This window comes from Sander lucioperca, chromosome 4, assembly GCF_008315115.2.
Source record: "Sander lucioperca isolate FBNREF2018 chromosome 4, SLUC_FBN_1.2, whole genome shotgun sequence".
In the NCBI taxonomy this organism is placed as follows: Eukaryota; Metazoa; Chordata; class Actinopteri; order Perciformes; family Percidae; genus Sander; species Sander lucioperca.
Window position 1 is genome coordinate 36,041,865 of NC_050176.1, and position 10,020 is coordinate 36,051,884.

Below are 10,020 nucleotides of genomic sequence, written 5' to 3' on the forward strand. Positions count from 1 at the left end.
TTTTCTCAAAATATCACGAGTCCTCCAAATCTCAGAGAACACAGATGAGTTATATTTTGAATGTACACAAAGTTTTGAACATGAGCAGAAATCTTGCTCAAACATCTGAAATATTACAGTCCAGGAGTTTATTAATTCATTAAAATGAATTCATGTGTCATTGAGGTGAATAATTGTCATATGCACATTTAAGGAGGTTACTTCCTCAACAAAAGATGCAGAAGAGGATGAAGAGTAAATGATGCCTCTAGAGGCTACATGTGTGCTGACTCAGATAGAATTAGGACAGTCCATCTACAGGAGAATAAATAGCAATACACAATGCATGACAGCCTTTTGTAATATATTCCATTATGTTTTTATATTTGGATTGTAATCTATGTTTCCCTTTACATAAAGATATTTCCAGCATACATTGATTCAGAAAAAGGTAAATAGGTGCTACAAATTCACCTGAATGCAGGAAATGAAATGTTTAATGCTCAAAATGTGCTGCTCATAGACAACTTTTTTTTTTTTTTTTTTTAAATAGACCCCCACAAAGATGAAATCATAATTCCAACCCTGACAACAACCAATCACAGCAGAGCGGTGACCCAGCTGAGTAAACCCAAACTGAGCTCAGATCAGAGCCAGGTCCTCATCAGAGAGGACCGAGGTCTCCAGGACCTACTGCTCCATCTGTGTCTGGAGATGCTGATCAGTGGAGGACAGTTAGTCCTAACGGGAGACGTCTGCAGTCATCTGTCCTCTGATGAAGACAGACTCCTTTTCCACCCAATTTCTCACAAGCTGCAAAAGTTGTGATTAATAAGATTTTTTTTTATTTCTGCCCAAGTCTCCAAACCAGATTAAAGTCAGGGTTGGTCAGTATTAGGTGTGTATAAGGTGAAGCAGACGTGCCTTTACTGTACCAAACCGATCATGCTTACTGCCGTGCGTGCCACCGTTTCCTAGGTGACAGTATTTAGTTTTCACCGTGAAGTCAAGATCCCTGGCTGAAAGATCTGTTTCATGTTGACACCACGTTGTGTTAGTTCATTCTGAGATTATTTTCCGTTGGATATTGAAGTTCATAAATAAGTATTGTGGCCGAGTGGCTCTATATCCATGGTGGTGTTGGAAGGAGGATTTCATTCTGGCATCTTTTCTTTTGATGTTCATGATCAAAAATCCCCCCCTCTGCTTTTTTCATAAATCGTACCAGTGGTGATTTTTTACCCTTTTTAGGGGGGCTAAAAATACATTTTTTTCTTTTTTTAATCAATTTTAGAGTTTGTGAACTTGTCTGTTAGTGACAGAGGACAAACAATGACATGTTCAAAGAACCAGGTTTAACATCCTGTGTCGCTGTCTCCAATGCTACGCACCTGTAATCCAGTCAAGGAAGGTTTTATTATTTTATTTATTTATTGTTTATATACCTCATTATCATTTCATTTGATTCTGGTAGTCCATAAAGGGACTTTTGTAATTTTTTTGACATGTTCAATATTTTGCATTTATCCTCTGTTATAATAATAAATCCGGTAACACTTTACAATAAGATACACTAAAAAATAGGTAGTTGATGATTAGTTAGTGTTTTTCAGAAGGGTAGCTAGTCTTTCAAAAAACAGTAACTAATCATTAACTACCTATTTTTTTGTGTACCTTATTGTAAAGTGTTACCATAAATACATATATTCATTGTTATCCAGTGAAACAACTGATTTAGCAGGGGGGGGGGGTGTTAACACTTTTTCAAGGCACTGTATCCATGTCACATTCTTATTAGGGGCTGAGCCCCCTAAAGGTCTGATCCTAGAATCACACCCTGGAAAACAGCTTCAATCTTGCCTTTGGCACCGTATTGGTTAGTGCCAGCTCTGATCTTTGAATGTACACACACACACACACACACACACACACACGTTATCAGGAGGAAAACTCTCATTTAAAGAGCAACAATTATGTAAAAGCCTTTTATTTTACAAAACAAGATGTAGGCCAGAGATTATCTGCTCGACCTCGTGAACCACGGGACTGAATTTTACCAAACAAATCAAAAAAAGTAGAAAGAAAAAAAAACAAACAGCTGTGTATGATTTACAAAAATCAATGTGGGAACTGTTAGAATATATTTTGTGAAAGTGTTGAGAAAAGGTTTTAGAGTTCATGGGGCTGACCTCAATGTCTCTGTTTCCCTGGGTCAAAGGAAGGGTGAGAAAGAAACTCTGATCAGGGGAGGGAACGAGGCAAACAATGGTCAGCACTATGCAAGCGCGGGATTTGTGACCCTGTATGGAAATGACCTGGCTCTCATGGAAACTCCTTAAAGTTTGCTGGAGATTAAAACACAGGTGTTCAGAGTCCAACAATAGCGGCTGGCTTCTTCTGAGCTGAGAATTGGAAGTCAAGGTCATGTTTTTTATACAGTGTTACAAATTAGTCAGGAGCCGGCTGGAGCCAGAAGATCTGGACTGGATCCAAACTGATGAGGGCACCACCAGGGATGGGACAGAAATGGATAAATAGACAGCATTTTAACTTAGCAGGACCTGATGCTGGGGGAAACGCTGTCGGTCCGTTAGGAGATAGACTTTGCCTTGTATCAGATCCATGTACATGTACTTGTATTTCTGCAATATCATTCACTAAACTTGTTATTAACTTTAACTGGACGAATCCTGGTCTTGATTTGATTCCTGAGTTTTATTTCTCTGATCTACCAGTAAACGAACACAAATAGTGACCAAAGAATTGGAGTCAGGTTAAGTCTGGCCTTTTTAGGGCCAGACCGGTCAAATCGGTCACATTTTAGACTCAAAATCCTACATGGTGACCCTGCGACGTGCTGGGGAGATCGGACATCGGTTTCTTGGAGCTGTCCAGACTTTTTTGGCAGCCTCCACCACTCAGACTCTCGCCTCTCCGGGTCCAAACGGTACCGAAACAACTAACAGGTGAGAGAATTACCTATTGCGTGATATAGCTAAAAATTCTCAATATTTGGCCCTCACACTAAATTTTTTTTGGACCTGGGTGAGTGTGTATCATCTGAGCATTTCAAATTGGTTTACAACTACAGAGAATGATTCTGCAGATTCTTTAGTCTTTGAGTGAAAAAGATGGTTTAACTGTTGAGTGAAAACGGTTCTTTATTCTTTGAGTGAAAAAGATGGTGTAAACGGTTAATAATGACGTTTCTTGGGTCTTTGAGTGAAAAAGACAGTTTAAACTTTCCTTCAGAGGTGAAGGACAGTCTATTGATTCCGGACGAGCTTTATATCTGACAACACAGCTTGGTGCACTTTATATAGTAGGCTGGACTCTAAATTCGACTGGTACCACTAAAATTCTAATTTGGATAGTTGTTACATACTCTGTGGTTTTCTTGTGTGACCCACTGCATGTCTGGGTTTTGTATCTTGCTGCAAGAGCAACATCTTTTGAGGAATTGAGGGCATTACCTCTAGTGAAAAGTTTCCCTGTTTTGTTCTCTGAAAAGTGTCTCAGTGTGTAATATCACTGACAGGAGCACGTAGCTCGGGTGAAATCCATACATACCGCTCGGCTTTTTATGAGAACAAACAGAAGTCTGACAAAGGTGTCTCTGGTGTGATAACAATCATCAGACAAGGGTACGCGGCTCGAGTGAAGTCTATACACGCTACCTGGCCTTTTTCAGATAAATCAGAAATGCACAAAAAACTGAACACGCAGTAAGGCCTCAGATTGACTTGTACGACTGTAAAATTATTTAGAAACTGAGCTCTGGGCACTCCTGTCTCTAAACCCAGGGGCTCACGCCTTTTCTGGTGGCAGTGTATTGGTTTATGGTTGCTTGCTGTGTTTAGTGTAACATCTGGTGCTGTCTGTCGGTTTTACTTGTTCTTGTGTGTCATTTTTATAGTCTGTTTTGCTTGTGTGATGTCTGATTGTTCTACATGTGCTGATTGTGGTTGAGCTGTTTTGGTTGTCTTTGTCTGTTTCTCTGTGTACGTGTGAGGTTTTGTAGTTTGGGGTTAACTGCGTATATTAAGTAGATAATATCATAGGAGATACTCCGGGGAGAGGTTGATAACTCCCCGTCTAAGATCGGTACACTACTGATCGAATCATCTAATTTTTATATATAATAGAATAATACCTATATGACTGTTAAGAGAATACAATAATCTACTTTAGACTGCTGCTGAGTGTCATTTCTATAAACTGTTACACCTGACTCTCATTATGATCATTGTGATACGGGTAACATAAGGTTAAAATCCTATGAAACACCAGAGTGATAGTTCATCATGATATAAGGTGTCCCCCACAACTATAAGACACCGTAGACGTTGTTTAACACTGCTATAAAGGTGTCCTTTACAGTCATAGGACGCCTTAGTTAAATGTACGGTTAAATATCTTCAATAAGGTGTTTTCTATAGCCTCAATTGACGAATAAACCAATATCACTGATATCAGTTTTTGGTGAGGTGTAGAGAGATAGGAAGACTGTGAAAAGCTTACGGGACAATTGGCTGTCTGGAGAGAAAGAAGTTTGTCAGGCAGCAGTTAGCGAGTGAGTGGACCAGATTACAGACTGCTGCAGCAGCGAGGAGGAGCCTGCTGCAGGCCTTTTGTCTCTGTGCAGCTCAGCACACGAACATAACAGATTGAACTGTAACACACACGATCATTATTTATTTATTTTTTTTAATAACTTGAATTGGCAAAAAAATAAAATTCAATTCAGTTTTATTTATAGTATCAAATCATAACAATAATTATCTCAAGACACTTGAGGTTGGGACATGTTAACCGTACTCATTTTAAATGCTGAAACTCCTGAGCAACAGGATGAGTTACTACAAAAACTTAAAGCGCTAAAAATACATATTCAGGCCCCACTAGTGGAGCCTCAGATGCCACCCCCCTTTCAACAGCAGGCACCCCAGTATCAGCCCCCTCCTTATGGGTCTCCAGCTCAAAACGCTTATCAGCCTCCTCAGGGTCAGTTCCGCGGGCGTGGTAGAGGGAGAGGTGGATTGCAGGGCGGCTATCAGAAGTGGCCACAAAACCACGGACAGCCACAGGACCAGCACAACCGGCCAGGGTTGTGTTATGCGTGTGGTAACCTAGGGCACTTCCGCAGACACTGTCCAAACAACAGGCAGGCTGCGCAGGGCTCAGTGCAGCAGGGCGTGTATTTTTTTCCCCCAGCCAACAGGGCCCCCGGTGCCGAAACCAACGGGCTCCACAATAGACACAACCCTGGTGAGGCTGTCCAGAGAACCCTGCTGCCCCACTAAATTTTCTTCAAAATAGCACCTCAGTGGCATGGGTCTCTGGTCAAGCTTGCTATTCACTCATCCTCAGCCTACTGAACTGGGGCCTGCGTAGTTTTCCCATTCCTACCTTTTCACAAAATCCGAGACAGAAATAGTTTAAATTAGTGTAATGGAGTTCCTATTGATATTGTTAGTAGCGATCATATCTCTGAGCCCTTGTTCTATTTCACCAGCATATATATATATATATATATATATATATATATATATATATATTGTGTATGACGTGTCGGTGAATTGAATAGCTGTGGATGCGGGGAGGGGCACATAGAAAATGCCTTTCTACAGGGCCCAGAATTTTGTGCTACGCCCCTGTGTGTGTGTGTGTGTGTGTGTGTGTGTGTGTGTGTGTGTGTGTGTTTTCATGGTGATGAAGGAACAACAGCGTGACTCACTGATGAGTTTTTACAATATATCAGGCTGTGATACACACACACCCTTGTTAGGAGATTGGGCCGCTCCGTGTAACTTCAGAAATGTTTTGGATGCATCATTTTCATAGTTCTACTGATGGCGTTGCCAGGTTACAGCGTTTGTGTAGTCTATGGGTTAGATTTGTCCGCAGGTTGAGGAATGTTGCGTCTCAGCTCTGACTTCTGAAAAACTCTTTTACTTCACCGACAAAAGAGCTTTTTACCAAACTGCACCGTGCAGCTGCATCAGATATCACCGCTGATCAAAGGACAGCAGAGCTGGAGGGATTCACAAAGTAAAAGTACTAATCATTTTCAGTCTTTTTTAAGAAAAAATGCAATCACATTTCCAGCTTCTTGTAGGAGGATTTGCTGTTCTTTCCAACCGGTTCTCAAATAGTAAAATGCGGACGCTTGGTCAGTGTCTCTCAGCGTCAGATACAAAGTAAAAATCTCCCTTCAGCGTCTGTATGGAACGCACCGGGCAGAGCAGCAGCTACGCGGCCCATAAGATGACGTAGTATTAAGAGAGACAACAGTATAGAGTAGTATGTAGAGAGACAACGGTATAGAGTAGTATGTAGAGAGACAACGGTATATAGTATGTAGAGAGACAACGGTATAGAGTAGTATGTAGAGAGACAACGGTATAGAGTAGTATGTAGAGAGACAACGGTATAGAGTAGTATGTAGAGAGACAACGGTATAGAGTAGTATGAAAGACCGAAATACCTTGTAGAGAAGTTGGTTGGGGGGGTGGATGGGTCAAACAACAGAAGACTTTCACCCAGGAGACCGGGGTTCATGTCCCGCTCTTGTCCCGCGTCACTGAAATGTACATTTTATAACCCCACCCACCATCTTTACCTAAACCCAACTGTCCCGTTCTTCTTTATCTAAACCCAACTGTCCCGTTCTTCTTTATCTAAACCCAACTGTCCCGTTCTTCTTTACCTAAACCCAACTGTCCCGTTCTTCTTTATCTAAACCCAACTGTCCCGTTCTTCTTTACCTAAACCCAACTGTCCTGTTCTTCTTTACCTAAACCCAACTGTCCCGTTCTTCTTTATCTAAACCCAACTGTCCCGTTCTTCTTTTCCTAAACCCAACTATCCCGTTCTTCTTTACTTAAACCCAACTTTCCCGTTCTTGTCACGTAAACGTACCTTTTATAAGCCCACCTACTATCTTTTAGTAGTTCTAAACCTAACTGTGTCAAAAGTAGGGATACACCGAATCCAGGATTCGGCTTTGGATCCGGCCGAATATTGGGCTTTTTGACAGGGTTTTTTTTTTTTTCCCACCGAACCGAACCCTACGCTTGGACTACGTGCGCTACGCTGGCTGTGAGAAAGTGAAAATGGAACTGGTGAGCAGAAAAAGTGTAGTTTGGCAGTACTTTCAGTCAAAAGAAGGCCATTCAAGTCCAGCTACATGTTCAATTTGCAATGCCGATTAGTCTGGTGGTGGCGAGGACCCTAAACTATACACAACATCACCACTGTTACAACATCTGGTATGAAACATCTGAAAGAATACGAGTTGTGCATGAAGGAATCTACAGACAGCAGCCAAAATGCAGCAACTTCAGGTACGGCAAAGGAAGGAGAGTCACTGTTTACTTCATTACTGTGTTGACTGTGTTCATGGACTGATGATGGGACGAGGATTCAGCAGAATCTTAACCAGTGGATTCGGTATTCGGCTGAACCCCAAATATCTGGATTCGGTGCATCCCTAGTCAAAAGTGACGCCAATAGTCCCGACCCAGCGCGTTTAGATAAAGAGTGTTTAGATCTGACGCTAAAGGAGACTTTTAGCATCAATAAAAACACCAAAGACAACAGACCAAGCGTCCGTATTTTACGAGATGGGGGTGAGAATGGGTTGTTCTTTGTCCTACATGACAGTAAATGTAATATTTTAAGGTTTCTGACAGTCCGATAAATAAATCACATTGAAGACATCATTGTCGGCTCTGAGAAATCGTGAATGTGAATTTAATTTACACAATTCAATGACTACGATTAATCAATTAGTCGAGAAAATAATTGGCAGATTAATCGATAATACAAATAATATAATACAAAATTGAATTGCAGCTCTGATCTGTTTATAGATGTGTCTATTGTTACGTAACAGTGATATGTTTATGGACATGGTTCTCGGGACTTTGTGTGAGAACTTTAAGAGATTCCTTTTATGTATGAAAGCAATAAAATAAAACTGCAGTTACTTTTAATATGAATTTAAAACGGCGTCAGTCAGTCTGACAACTCTGCTGTCATCACAGTGAAGTCTTCAACTGACTCATCTGATGTTTAAAACATAATATTCATCTCTAACTGTATTATAACTCTACAAAATCCAGTTTATGACATTTGTAATTTATACATTTAATGATAATTTGTCCAAACTTTCAAGACACACACACACACACACACACACACACACACACACACACACACACACAAACACCCGCACACACACACACACACACACACACACACACACACACACACACACACACACACACACACACACACACACACACACACACACACACACACACACACATATACACACGTACACAAACACACACACACACACACACACACACACACACACACACACATACACATGTACACACACACACACACACACAAACACCCGCACACACACACACACACACACACACACACACACACACACACACACACACATACACACACACACACACACACACACACACACACACACATATACACACGTACACAAACACACACACACACACACACACACACACACACACACACACACACACACATACACATGTACACACACACACACACACAAACACCCGCACACACACACACACACACACACACACACACACACACACACACACACACACATACACACACACACACACACACACACACACACACATATACACACGTACACAAACACACACACACACACACACACACACACACACATACACACCCTCATCCATCCTCATAACTTAACTGTGTAACTGAGATCTCATTATGACAGCTTGCAGAGAATAATAATCAACGATTAGTTTTAGTTTTTTAACTTCTGACCTCTTGAATTCTCTCCGTGACTGCGTTGGGGTCCCCGGACCACACTTTGAGAACCACATCAGAGAGTGAGATATATAGGTCTAATATTATGATTTAAAAAAAGAAAGATATTAAAACAAAACCAAAGCAGAAACAGAAGAACCGTGAGGATATCTGTAACAGCACAACTCCCTGAAAATAATCTAGTTCAGATTAAAAAGACCAAACATTTCTGCACATGTTGAACCATTTCTAATCAGAATGAAGGATTTCTCTCAGACTATATGTTTAACTGTGTTAACAACTGAGACCTCATCATGTCAACCTATAGACTAGTTTAATAATCACAACTGACCGCTGCAACACCTATTATAATTTCCTTTACATAAATGAAGACATTTGCAGAATGTACCTTCTACCACCTAACACACACACACACACACACACACACACACACACACACACACAATTGTAACTCAGTAAATGAAGACATCTGAATCAGAATGCAGGAGATAAAGGGTTGGACGGTGCTCCGAAGTGGAGAAAGTTTTCAGGCTGAAATCTCCATTTAATGAGTGAAATGTCTAAAATCAGACGTCCAGGTTATAAAGGACGCGCTCTGCTGTCGACATGCTGCAGCAGATGTGTCCCGTTTGTGCTCCGTGTATTTCTGCTGTAGTTTCAGGTTTCCACCTCCGATGTAGAGCAGCGTTCAGCCTCTTCCCTAAACTTTGTCTCATTCAGAGACCAGAGACCCAAACGGGGCTCTGAGTCAGTCAGGAGGTCTGAGATCTACCGTATCAGCAGAGATATCACGTAATGCACAACAGACTATGGTGCAGGTAGATTATTTTCAGAAATATTGTGACTTTATTCTTGTAATAGCCTATTATAACTTTATTTTTCTCAAAATATCACGACTCCTCCAAATCTCAGAGAACACAGATGAGTTATATTTTGAATGTGCACAAAGTTTTGAACATGAGCAGAAATCTTGCTCAAACATCTGAAATATTACAGTCCAGGAGTTTATTAATTCATTAAAATGAATTCATGTGTCATTGAGGTGAATAATTGTCATGTGCACATTTAAGGAGGTTACTTCCTCAACAAAAGATGCAGAAGAGGATGAAGAGTAAATGATGCCTCTAGAGGCTACATGTGTGCTGACTCAGATAGAATTAGGACAGTCCATCTACA